Source organism: Oncorhynchus mykiss, chromosome 3, assembly GCF_013265735.2.
Source record: "Oncorhynchus mykiss isolate Arlee chromosome 3, USDA_OmykA_1.1, whole genome shotgun sequence".
In the NCBI taxonomy this organism is placed as follows: domain Eukaryota; kingdom Metazoa; phylum Chordata; class Actinopteri; order Salmoniformes; family Salmonidae; genus Oncorhynchus; species Oncorhynchus mykiss.
This window is the reverse complement of record NC_048567.1, coordinates 40,278,997-40,293,121: the sequence shown is the minus strand read 5'-3', so window position 1 is coordinate 40,293,121 and position 14,125 is coordinate 40,278,997. Positions and strand designations below refer to the sequence as shown.

The window sequence follows — 14,125 nt, the reverse complement described above, 5'->3', positions numbered from 1 at the left end:
TCTGGAAGCTTGCTTCAGAGCTCGGGTATTTTCTGTGTACCAGGGAGCTAGTTTCTTATGAGAAATGTTTTTAGTTTTTAGGGGTGCAACTGCATCTAGAGTATTGCGCAAGGTTAAATTGAGTTCCTCAGTTAGGTGGTTAACTGATTTTTGTCCTCTGGCGTCCTTGGGTAGACAGAGGGAATCTGGAAGGACATCAAGGAATCTTTGTGTTGTCTGTGAATTTATAGCACGACTTTTGATGATCCTTGGTTGGGGTCTGAGCAGATTATTTGTTGCAATTGCAAGCGTAATAAAATGGTGGTCCGATAGTCCAGGATTATGAGGAAAAACATTAAGATCCACAACATTTATTCCATGGGACAAAACTAGGTCCAGCGTATGACTGGTAATAGACTATCATTCCGAGAATGGACCGAATCTTCCCCTGGGAGGGCACGTCCGTGATATCCTCCATGAGATCCTTCTTTGTCATCTCTGCAATAGCCTTCACTTTTTCTGGGTCTGTGGCCACACCTCCTTCACTGATGACATGCCCCAAGAACCGCACTGACCTCTTCATGAAATGGCATTTCTTTGGAGACAGTTTCAGATTATGGGCCTTGAGACGCTCAAAAACTGACTCCAAGCGTTGCAATCCAAGTTCTTCAGTCGGGGCAAAAACCAGCACATCGTCCAGGTAGCATAGAAGGCAAGAAAAATGTTGATCCCCAAAAATGCTCAACATCATCCTCATGAATGTAGCTGGGCTGTTTCATAGTCCTTGTGGAAGACGGTTATATTCATATAAAAAAAAAGGAGAAGTGAAGGCTGTAAACTTCTTGTCTTCTTCATGTACCTCCACATTGTAGTAGCTTGAGGTCAAATCCATTGTAGAGAAGAAGGCATTGCCACCCAGGGCCGCCAGAGCATCAGCTTGGTGAGGTAGAGGGTGAGCATCCTTTACGGTGCGAGCATTGAGCCATCGGAAGTCTGTACACAGTCTCAGATCGCCAGACTTCTTCCAGACCAGCACGAGCGGGGAGGCATACTCACTGCTGGATTTCCTGATTATCTCTCGCCCTTCCATCTCATCCAAGGCCTGCCTGAGCTTGTCGTAATGGTTAGGGGAGAGCCTATGGTAAGGTAGCCTAAAAGGCTTAGTGTCACTGAGTCTGATGCGATGGACATATCCAGTAGCCTTCCCGCAATCTAGTTTGTTGGCCTTACACTGTTGCGACAACTGTTTCGACTCAATGTCACCTAGCCCTAACTCGTGCAATATCTCACTTTTACGGCACTGTCAACGGTCAAGCTATCTCCACTACCATTGTCAAAGTCTTGATTGTCATCCATTTTGTGTACCTGCTGCACCTGGGGGACCGGTCCGGCAGTGGGCCCATCTATGTAGTCAGTGTCAAAGTCCTCTAATGCCATGCAAGGAAAAACGTCCGCTATCTTGGCATTGCGTCTCACTGTTATCGGCTTTGGTGAGTGATTGATAACTTTGACAGGGACCCAGCCAACGCTCCACAATGTCGCTACTGTTCTCCCCACTAGAATGTTTTTCGGTCTTGAGCGTGCCCTCGTAGGCTCAATAACGACAGCACTGCCCGCGGATACATTTTGAGGCGTACACAACCGGCCCCAAACTAAATGTTCCTGCATGGGCTCCAATGTGACCGCCCGCTTCAGCCTTACCATGCCCACTCTTTCCGGCACTTCTGTCCCTTTCCATCTCTCTACATTAGCCAGCAGACGGGACAGTTTGTCATCTCCATTGTGTTCAGATGATGACATCTTCTCGCAGAAGTCACCGGTCGTCTTCAGCTCCCTGATGAGGTGTTTTATCACGTTGCTGCCTAGGATGAGCTCATCACGTTGGCCATCCACTACTAGAACAGGGACAGAGACACTGCTGCCATACACAGACAGTTTCAATTCGCACACACCTACAGGCTTGGTCTTCAACCCCCCCGCAGCCAACCAACACCACTTCAGTCGGACTGAGGCAGCCACTCTTGAGCACACCTGCTTTCTCAAGGCGTGGCACCACTGTTGAGCTCAATGTGCATGCCATAGAACCGCTGTCAATCATAGCGCTCACCTCTATAACATCCCCCAGTAACACACTAGTATAGAAGAGTTCATCGTTGTGGACCACTCTCTGTGTATTTTGCATAATTACTTTTTCATTCGACTTGACTTCATCACAAACACTTGAATATATTGACTCTAAATCTACAACACTATCGGATTGGGGCACCTCACAAGGCTCAGCACTTCCCCCCACCCCGTGCGGGCCAGCTAGTTTTCCTGCCGGTGTGACTTGTTGCCGCTTGATGGAGCGACGGGAGTTACCGATGAAGTGCGAGGACATTCCTGACGCGTGTGCCCAGCTGCATAACAGAGGAGGCATAGGTGGTTAGAATAACAATGATCCATTGTGCTGTGATTCGCATCCCCACACACTTTGCATTGCAAAGATGGGTTCTCCCTTCTCCTGGGCCTCCTCTGGAAACGGTTATCATAGCCACCTACAGGTTGCTGTGGCCTCTGCTCCAAGAGCCGTTCAAACATGCCCATCACACGATCCAATGCCTCGGATGAGCCATTTTTGGGCTGCTGCAAGGGGTCCGGGCAGTTTGCAACAGCCGACACCTGGCCTACTTACTTCCTGCGTCAGTGTGGTGACCAGTGGGGCCAGCCGCAAGGGACGTGGAGCCTTATACTTCCTCTGGTACTCCTCCAGCCTGCCATGGACCTCCGCGGCCGTCCACTCATGCAATGGTTTGCACATGAATATCAATGGCAGCTCTGGGTTTGGACAGTGCTTGATGAACATGACAGTCAGAACACGTGATGGACTGTCTAGCTCCTTGTTCTGCCTCTTCAAACAGTCCTTTGCCACCTCTATGGCTCTGTTCAGTCTGATCCAGTAATCAAATGGAGTCTCCCCTTCCATTGGCAACGTAGAATAAACATCAGCTAGGGGCATGTCAGAGTTGATTGTGTCGCTAAAGTGATGCTTCAGAATGTGAAAAACCGGTCTAGGGCCCTGGCTTAAGTCAACTGGGTTACTGCGTAGGCTTACTCTTACCACATCACGTGCCCTCCCCGTCAGCTTAACCAAAACTTCATCTGACCTCTCCTGCCCACCATAGCCTTTCTTCTGCATGTACACTAACATGGTCTCCTCCCAATCATGCACTGTGCATTCCTCTGAACCATCCCCCCTGAAACACACTGGTTCCCTGACATAATTTTTTTTTTTCACCACTACATTTAGACTAGAGCTGGCACCAACCTTGGTACAACCAACATTATCAACCTTCTGTCCCACCCCATCTCCCATAACCTCTGATTACAAACAAGAGGCAATATTTTCACCTATGGAGTACCCTATCTGCTTAAGCTGTTTGCATGTTCTAATATTTCAAAGGAGTACTCAGAAAACCAGCTGTTTTAATTCTTAGGGCTAGGTGTTTTACATCCGGTGAAATTGGAAGGCTTGTTGTTCGTTTTTCAAAAAAAAGAAGCCTGAAACCTTGAATAAAGGCTGTTGACATCTAGTGGAAGCCATAGGAATTGCAATCTGGCTGACGGAGATACATAGAAACATTAAGTCTCCATAATAAGAGCCTGGTAGCTGAAAAAAAAATATTTAGTCTGATTATCTTCAGATTATTGCCTGCCATATCAATTCTGTTATAGTCTCAGACATTATGTTAACAGTTTTAGAGCCTTTAAGAGTGTTTTCTATTCAATGCTACCAATTATATGCATATCCTGGCTTCTGGGCCTGAGTAACAGGCAGTTTACTTTGGGCATGTAAATCAGGCAGAAATTCAGGAAACTAGACCCTATCCCTAAGATTAATCAGTGTATGCTTACTTCGATTATGACCTTACGCCGATAACTTCTTAAAAAGTCTAAGCTGTTGGGGGAGAAACAAGTTGTTTGTCACAAATTAAGTGGTAAACTGTCACCAAATCACCCAAGAATGAGAGTTCTTTCGAACAGGACAGTACCTGTGTGTTTGTTTCTCCGTCCTGGTCCACCCAGGCCGTAGGCGAGGTCAAGGATAGCAGGGTTCGGTACACGAATCGGGTTCTCGGTAGGTCCAGGTCCAAACGCCAACAGGTAAGTCCAAAACAATCCAGCTCATACACGGTAAATCTAGCCAATATCTATTGTCTCTTTCTCTATTGTTCATAGATCCTTCCAGCACTCTCTCTCCCTCTTCCTGGTTTTTCTTGACCCTTTATCTGTGTGTCGGCTCCACCTTCTGAGGGTTCCCCTTGCTTCTGGGACTTGTAGTTTTGGCGGTCAGCCATTTTGTGATCTGTAGTTCTGACAGGGGTGGCCATTTTAGTGATCGGGCAGAGCCCGTTTATTAGTTCTGCTCTCACATATCTGCCATTTATCACTCGACCCCCTTCTTTGCCACAGTAGGCTCAAAACTACCTTCAAACTTCCATATTATTATTTTTACTATACCTGTTTACCTTCAGACGAGTCCCGTGACGCTTGTGGGGGACCATAGAGTGGTCATAATAGTTTGTAGGTCAAACCGTTCAGATGCTTCAGAGGTTTTCAAGAGAAGACTGACTTTCAGGATGCCATAGTTGTGAAACTTGGCTGCTGTGGCCCGGGTTTCCCTTGACCCAGCTCGAATTTGAGAATTCCATTTGAGCCAGATCGATTTTGGCTCAAATTATCCAGTGGACATGGGGCTTTAGAACTCACTATGTTCTGAAAAACACCAGCAAAACATACTCAACCAACACAACACAACATATGTTACATACTGGGACCATTGTTTTTGTATGTTTAATTTATCCCTTCACATGTTATTGCACTAGCTAATTTCTTGCCCAAGTTTGTATTTATTTTATATCAACTAATACCCATGGAGTCTAATTATCAGGCGTCTCCACCACTAAGTGATGTTTCACCCCTAACCATAAAAGGGATATTGTGTGAAATTTCAAAGCGGCCTGTATCCAAACCCTCTTAGACAGAAGTAGGCCTAGTACTGGGAATGTGTTGAGCTTGTGATACTGCTTCAGTTCTGAGAGAAAGCAGGAGCTAGGGCCACCAGATGGCTTGGTGTGTGTGTGAGCTCAACTCTCTGTAATGTGCAGAGAGTGCATTGTTAGTACAAGGTCTCTGAGGTGCAGGGAAGGCTCCCACAGTCTTCATTGTAACTAAGGTCATCGGATCACTCCCATTCAGGGCTCTGGTCATGTGCGAGAGGGGACAGCCAAAGTCAGGCTTTAACTATTGACCAGTTATGCGGTGAGTACACTACCGCCTGTGCCAAAAAGGTCCAGGCCTTCGGGTAAAGGTCATTGTTGCGTCAAAAAACAGAACACTCAAAACATGAGCACAATGGCAGCTCTTCCTTTAAAGAACTCCAGGCATCAAGAGGGCAGATAACCCCAAAACACGAGTGGAACTAAAAAATTGAGCCAGGATTTCTGGAGGGACTACTTTTACATGCGCACCTGGCAGATAAGCATGGGTATAAAATGTTTGGGCTTAGCTTTGCTTGGGTCCTCAACATACAAACAGCTCATTGTTCAACCCTAAAGATGCAACTGGTATGTAATGTTTGGAATTATTTATTGTGTTGCATCCAGTGCTTAGCACAATTTACATGTTTAACTCTGGTAGGAGTGGTGACTTCTTATTTGTGGATATTTTCTGACTGCAGAAGTAATTGCATGAAGTGCTAGATTAAATTGTTTAAACGTTTACTTTATTCAAAGCCATGCTTTGTTGCTGTGTCATGCATTGTTTATTGTGTAAAATAATGCATGTTTATTCTCTGTTTATCAACCTATTCCTATTCACTATTTCTTATTCCTCTGTCATTCAACTACTCTATTCAACAAATCAACTGTTTCAACATATTCAACAAATGGCATCAAAACCATAATTAAAACACTAAAAAGGAATTGAGTTGTCCCTTTGCGTCCTTCACGTGTTGAGCAAGCCGTTTTCAAGTTTGGGCAGAGCTGGAATAATTATAACACCTAGACAACTAGATCATCACGCTCCAGTTACAGGCTGCAATTAGCTAATTAGTGTTTAGCATTGAGGATTAGCATTGAGCCAGTGAATTGTATTCATTTTTTTTATAGTTTTTTTTTTTTTACTTTCACCTTATTTAACCAGGAAGTCCTCAATTACAACTGCGACCTGGCCAAGATAAAGCAAAGCAGTTCGACACATACAACAACACAGAGTTACACATGGAATAAACAAACATGCAGTCAGAGCGCAGAATAACTGACAAATTTACGAACTCTCAACACCTGTTGAATATGGCCGGTGTCAGTAAATGTTGACAAAAAAGCATAATTAAATTGTCGTCATTTTCAGTTGCAGTCACCAAAGCTCTGGATATCCAGCCTACCAGCTCTGCTAGGATGAGTAAAATGGTCAGAGTGAGCTGTTTTTTTTCCATTTGTGTCTGGAAGTAGCTAGCAAGCTAGCCAACGTTAGCCAGTTAGTTTGGGTGCTTGACTACTGTTAGGTCAGAATGCTCGGATCAACCCTACTCATCGGCCAGGAGCGTTCAGTGTGTTCTCTGAACGCTCCGAGAACAAAACGCTCTCTGGAACTCCAGATTTGAATTTACAAACACACCTGTAGTATAAATCAGCCTTTAGTCTTAATCTTTGGTTCTTTAGTACATTGTCTCACATGTGAATCCTTAAGGAGATGGCTGGGGCTAAGGCTTAAGAGGGTGTGAAAGATGCTGAATTGGTGTAGAGAAAGATGAGCTCTCCAGTAGGTGTACCAAAACATTCAAGGGCCATTTTGTCAAAATTGAGTTTAAAAGATCAACTTTCAAAGTAGAATTGTTTTCCCATTTCCTCAACTGCAGTGTATGATATACAATTTTCCAGCTCTGAGTCTCTACTTTTATCCAATGTAAAAAACACAATTTCAAATTCTTCTACTTAAGACCGAATTGAGGCGGAACTGTGTAAAATACTTAAAGGATGGACTGATTTGAGCTAGTGCTAAGCTATTTGGGAGCAATGTTTGTTGACATCATACAATGTGTTCTGGTTGTCACAAGTGTCTGTCAGACCAAAGATGCTATAACAAAACAAGGTGAAGGGATGGTTCTCTTGACTGACTTACGACGCTTTCAAGACAACTGGGAACTCAGAAAAAGATGTGGTCAAATAATGACGTCAGTGATCTTAAGTGAAGGTCAGAGTTCTTGAAAGAGGCCAGAGTTCCCGAGTTGGAATTCCGTGTTGGATGTCAAATCACAACGATTTTTCCCAGTCCGAGTTTTTTTCCAGAGTTCCCAGTTGTCTTGAACGCTCGGAAGTCGCCGATTTCCAAATTGTTTTGAACGCTGCATCAGATTGTAAATATGGTACCGCAAGGTTACCAACTCAGACCCCCCTTTCCAGGGGGTATATTTGTATCTAAATGATTATCTTCTCCTGTGCTTGCCCCCCCCTTTTTTTCTAAAACCCCTATACTAGTAATATTTCCTGCATCATATTCCCAAACGATACCTTCCCCTATTTCTGCTCCTTATGGAATTTAAACAGCACAACCTGTTATTTAGCCTGGTTTATGGAATGAGTTTAGCTGTGGATGTCTTCAGTGATATGCTTGGATGATGAAGTTTGCATTTATCTTTTACAGTAAAAGGTCAAATTGAGGAATACATTTGTGAAGACCTTTTATTTCAATACAAAACATTGTTTAGTTATTTTCGGACAACAATGCTTTTAAAATGTGTTTGTTGCATCATACATTATGTTGCTACTGTTCCAATCACATATTTGTGATGGAACGCAGCAGGGACGAGTCAACAATGATCACAAATATGTGATCGGACACATCAAAGGGTTAAATAAAACTGTTTATTAGGAAACAATATTGAGTTATTTTTTTCAGATATGACTTCTAAAACATATCAATGTATTCTGCCCTGCAAAGGCAAAATGCAGTTACTGCATAATCTGACATCAAAATATTTTTCTGTGGGGTCTCCCGGGTGGCGCAGTGGTGTACTGCAGCGCCAGCTGTGCCACCAGAGACTGAGTTTGCGCCCAGGCTCTGTCGTAACCGGCCGCGACCATGAGGTCCGTGGGGCAACGCACAATTGGCCTAGCGTCGTCCGGGTTAGGGTGGGTTTGGCCGGTAGGGATATACTTGTCTCATCGCGCACCAGCGACTCCTGTGGCAGGCCAGGCGCAGTGCACGCTAACCAAGGTTGCCAGGTGCACAGTGTTTCCTCCGACACATTGGTGCGGCTGGCTTCCGGGTTGGATGTGTTAAGAAGCAGTGCAGCTTGGTTGGGTTGTGTATCGGAGAATGCATGACTTTCAACTTTTGTCTCTCCCGAGCCCGTTCGGGAGTTGTAGCGATGAGACAAGATAGTAGCTACTAAAACAATTGGATACCATGAAAAAGGGGTCAAATTCAACCCCAAAAAAAGAGAGCCATTTAATATGCCATGATATATTCTAATCAACTGGCCTGTTCCTGTCAGGAACAAAATATCACATTAATCTGTGCTAGTTCCTTTAAAGGGAACTAGCACAGAGCTTACTGATAATCACGGGTGTCAATGTCTCCTAATGACTTAACTAAAAACACAGCGGTTTTGGTTCTCCCGCTTCCCCACAGATGCATTGGGATCAGGGTCGGCACTTTAAACTTAGAAGCCTGCTCCCCTGTGAGAGAACTGACTTGTCTATTATTCGAAACACTGGTCTCTTGGCCCCACACAGTCAGTGACGGGGGTAAAACCCACTGTAGTAATTGCATCCGATTGAGTTGTGCCAACTGTCCCGTTTGTCACCCCAGATGGACAACCTCTGACTCAGCCCTGCGGGGTCAAGAGTCAGGCTTCACACACACGGCCACGCACACACATACAAAACACAACACACTCACACACACAACGCCAACACACGCACATATGCACACACATACAGTGCCTTTGGAAAGTATTCAGACCCCTTGACTTTTTCTACATTTTACATTACAGCGTTATTCTAAAATTGATTAAATAAATCAAAATCCTCAGCAATCTGCACATAATATCCCATAATGACAAAGTGAAAACAGGGTTTTAGAAATTTTTGCAAATGTATTAAAAGAAAAAAACACACCTTATTTACATAAGTATTCAGACCATTTGGAATGAGACTCGAAATTCAGCTCTGGTGCATCCTGTTTCTATTGATCCTCCTTGTTGTTTCTACAACTTGATTGGAGTCCGCCTTTGGTAAATTAAATTTATTGGACATGATTTGGAATGGCACACACTTGTCTATATAAGATCCCACAGTTGACAGTGCATGTCAGAGCAAAAACAAAGTCATGATGTCGAAGGAATTGTCCGTAGATCTCCGAGACAGGATTGTGCCGAGGCACAAACCTGGGGAAGGGTACCAACAAAAAAAATCTGTAACATTGAAGGTCCCCAAGAACACAGTGGCTTCCATAATTCTTAAATTGAAGAAGTTTAGAACCACCAAGACTCTTTCTAGAGCTGCCTGCCTAGCTAAACCGAGCAATCGGGGGAGAAGGGAAGGCAAGTGACCAAGAACCCGATGGACAGTCTGACAGAGCTCTAGAGTTCCTCTGTGCACATGGTACATTCCAGAAGGACCATCTCTGTAGAAATCCACCAATCAGGCCTTTATAGTATAGTGGCCAAACGGATACCACTCCTCAGTAAAAGACACATGACAGCCCACTTGGATTTTGACAAAAGGCACCTTAAGATTCAGACCATGAGAAACAAGATTCTCTGGTCTCCCTTCTAACTGTACAACCACACTAAGCACACAGCCAAGAAAACACAGGAGTGGCTTAGGGACAAGTCTCTGAATGGCCTTGAGTGGCCCAGCCAGAGCCCAGACTTGATCATTAAATTCTGGAGAGACCTGAAAATAGCTATGCAGCAACGCTCCACATCCAAACTGTCATTTCTTGAGAGGCTCTGCAGAGAAGAATGGGAGAAACTCCCCAAATACAGGTGTACCAAGCTTGTAGCGTCATACCCAAGAAGACTAGAGACTGTAATCGCTGTCAACGGAGCTTCAACAAAGTACTGAGTAATGGGTCTGAATACTTATGTCAATGTGATATTTTTTATTTTTTACCAAAATTGACAAAAAAAATGTATCTTGTTTTTGCTTTATCATTATTGTGGGAGGGGGGGATGTATCAATTTTAGAATAAGGCTGTAACGTAACAAAATGTCAAGAGGTCTGAATACTTTCCAAACGCACTGTAAGCACACAAACAAATAGCCACACACTCCCATGAGCATGGCCAGGTGAATGTTGCTTGAATTGAATAGTAACATCTCAAATTATGGTTACTTTACATACAGTGCTTTCGGAAAGTATTCAGACCCCTTGACATTTTCCATATTTCAGTCTTACTCTAAAATGTATTTAATTGTTTTTTTCCCTCATCTGTCATGTCTACTCCCGCTCCAGCGCTCAACGTCGCCGGTCTACTAACCACCAGACCTGGCAAGCGTCATTACGCACACCTGCACCCCACCATGAGGCACACCTGGACTCAATCACTCCCTGATTACTTCCCCTTTATCTAGCACTCTGTTGTATCACCCATTATGTAGTATTGTTTCCTGTTTTCATATTTAGATGCTACTCCTGTTTTTGTATTCACTCCATGTTCGTTCCTATTAAACTCACTGACTACACCTGCTTCCTATCTCCTACATCTTCGTTACAGAATACTACCTCACAGAATAGAAGCAGCAGCCCCACCCCACCCTCTCGTTGGACGCATTTATTGCGATGGCCATCCATCTAGATAATCTTCGGAAGCATCAGCACTCCAATTGCCTCTCTCCCTACTTCGTTGACCAATCTGAGTCAGTCTGAACCCTTGGAGGAAGGGGCCACACACCTCGCCATGGCTGAGCGATGCTGTCAGAGACAGCTGGGGCTCTGTCCCTATTGTGGTCAAGCACAAGCTATTGTGGGCAAGCACCAGCTTTAAGAGTGTCCACTACGTCCCAACCCGGGAGCTACTAGAGCAGAGGGATGGCCCTGTGATCATCTGTTTCCTGAGGTAGGTGTGAGTATTCCATCATCACTCTCTACCACACCCTTTTTAGTACCAATTTCACTAGCTGGCTGTCCCTCGTGTTGTTTCTACAGCTCTAGTGGACTCCAGTGCCACGGGGAGTTTATCCAGTGACACTGGGAATTTTATTGACCAGGCCCTTGCCTCCTCCCTGAACTTATCATACCCGCTTTCCTCTGTTTCCGGTTCAAGCACTGGATACCTGACCACTGAGATCTGGGACAATCACACAGATCACAGAACCACTCACCATCACCGTGGGACCCCTGCACCAAGAAAACCTTCCCTTCCTCATCATCCAGGCACCCGTACACAAAGTCATCCGTCTCCTGGCCGAGGATGGAGATCACGTCCTGGGCATCCGGTTGTCGGTTTCCTCCTGCTTTTACCCTATGGTTCACGTCGGTTGAGAGTCCTGTGGTTGCCCTCCAGGCTGCCATCCCGGTGGTTTACCAGGATCTCCGGGAGGTTTTCTCCAAGACCCACGCCACCTGTTTCCCTCCACATAGCCCCTGGAACTGTGCCATCAACCTGCTAAGACTGCACCGCCACGCAGCCGCCTCTACCCCCTGTTGGTGGCTGAAACCGATGCTATGGAGGAGTACATCCAGGAGGCTCTCCAACAGGGTTTCATCCACCCATCCACCTTCTCTGCGTCGGAATGTTTCTTCTTCGTGGCCAAGAAGGAGGGTGGTCTTCATCCATGTATTGACTACAGTGGTCTCAATGCCATCACCTCTAAGTACAACAGCCCCCTTGGTGCCGGCCGCCATTGAAATGCTTTGCGGGGCCCCCTTTTTTTTTTTTACCAAGGTGGACTTGTCTACAATTTGATCTATATTCGGGAAGGCGATGAATGGAAGACCGCTTTCAGCATGATATTTGGCCACTACGAGTACTTGGTGACGCCTTATGGACGAGCCAATGCTCTGTCAGTGTTCTAGGCATTTGGGAATGAGGTCTCGGAACATGCTTGGTTGTCAGATTGCTGTGTATATTGACAACATCCTGATCTATTGGGCCATCTTGGAGGAGCACATCGCCCACGTTCGGGTAATTCTGGAACTCCTCCTGCAGAACCATCTGTATGTCAAAGCGGAGTTGTGCCTGTTACATCATGCTGCCGTCTCCTTCTTGGGATATCGGATTAGCCCGCAGGGAGTGGTTATTGCGCAGAGGAAGGTAGACGCAGTCAGGTCATGGCCAGTCCAAACCACCATAAAAGGACTACAACGGTTTTTGGCGTTTGCCAACTCCTACTGATGCTTCAATAGGAACTTCATTAGCAACTCTGCCTACTGAAGGGACGTTTCACCTCTGCCCCATTGCAAAAACACCCAGATCCTACGCTGCCCTTCATGGTGGAGGTGGATGCCTCAGAAGTGGTGTGGGGCCGTCCTGTCACAACTTCAAGGTTATCCACAAAAATTGGAACCATGTGCATTACTACCCTAAAAAGCTGTCTCCTGCTGAAAGGAACTATGACGCCGGTGATCAGGAGCTCATGGCAGTGAAGTTGGCACTGGCTGGAGGGTGTCACGGACCCGTTTCTCATCCTCCCCGACCATCGGAACCTGGAGTATGTACAGTGGTTCCTCCTTTAAAAGTTGCGAGCTTACACCGCGGGACTTAGAGATATCCAGTGTCACGGATTCATTGCTCCAGACCACCGCAAGGGGGAGTTATTAGAGCACTCATTATGCATTTGGGTCCCAAGGTTTTTATGACCAATCATTTTGAGTGGTTCAAATGACGAATATGATGCGAGCCATACGTCACTGGTGACTTTCTTCAGCAAAGACGGCTGACAAAATATTACGGGGAAGCAAATGTAAGTAATTATAACATCATAACGAGTCAAGCTAAAAATGTACAATTGAGAGGAATATGTTAATGTAGAGACAAACAATTGTGCATATTTTTGGGCCATAAAGTTCATTTATGAAAATTGCTATTTAGCAAGTTAGCTGACTAGCTAACATTAGCCAGCTAGGTAGCTATTGTTTTGACATGAGTATGAATTGTAATTCGTGTTGTTCAATGTTTTAGGGACTCCTGAGAGATCCAGCAAACCAGGCGGCCGCCTTGTGAAACAGTGGATGTAAAGAATCTAGCTAGCTAAACCATTTACTGCAAATTGAATGTACAGTTGTGTAAGCTTGCCTTGCTTATATTTGCCATGCAATGCAGCAGAAGTAACATAGCTAGCTAACTGTTTATTTGCTTATTGTGTAGTGGAGGATAAAAATAACTATGCTTATGGATGTGTAGCTAGCTACAGTATGTAGCCGATCTGTGTATGGAACCTAAAATGTTTCGTATGAATATTCGTTCAGAACCTATGAACCTCAGTTATCATAGTAGTTGTGTCGACTTCAAGTCTGAATGACATTAATGAAGCATATGGCTTGAGTAGAATATAATATATATACATGTACTGTAGTTATTACCATGCATGAGATCCCCACATTGTAGCCTGTACATTGAATAATTTCACTGATCATGTACTCTTCCTTGTCAAATAAAGGTGCAGTTCAGGTATGAATCTCTGAGACATTATTTTTCAGTCATACTCAATACCAGGTGTATCAAACTCAATTCTTTGAATGATGCTGTGTCTGCATGTATGTATTACAATTATACACTTCAACAGTGTTTACTGCTCCTGGGACATAATGATTACACATTGTAACTATGCAATAGACTAGAAACAGGATTTAAGTAAAGGCTGATTTGTAATTCATATACAGAAAACAAACTGTACACTACACATCCTATGCATATCCCTTCATCTGCATTAATCTGAGGACACAGGATAGGTGTAGTATTTCATGATATGCTTCATTTTAAACAGTGGAGAGTTAGAAACCCTTTATTGAAAGTTCATTATCCAGGTGTTATAAATACATAATACATGCATTATAAATACAAGTTCAATCTGTACTTCAATGCACATATGGTGTGCATTATAAGAAGAAAGAGGAGGTGGGGAGAGAGGTATAGAAGACAAAAGGAAAGCTAAAAC

The 14,125-nt window shown here is 44.5% G+C and overlaps 1 long non-coding RNA gene across 1 annotated transcript; it reads left to right on the top strand.

The window, feature by feature from the left end:
* Positions 1–10,245: 10,245 nt before the first annotated feature.
* Positions 10,246–13,508, top strand: LOC118944520. Its single transcript, XR_005039881.1, has 3 exons — positions 10,246–11,085; positions 11,293–12,931; positions 13,150–13,508. It is a non-coding gene; the product is annotated as an uncharacterized LOC118944520 (long non-coding RNA).
* The last annotated feature ends 617 nt before the right edge of the window (positions 13,509–14,125 follow it).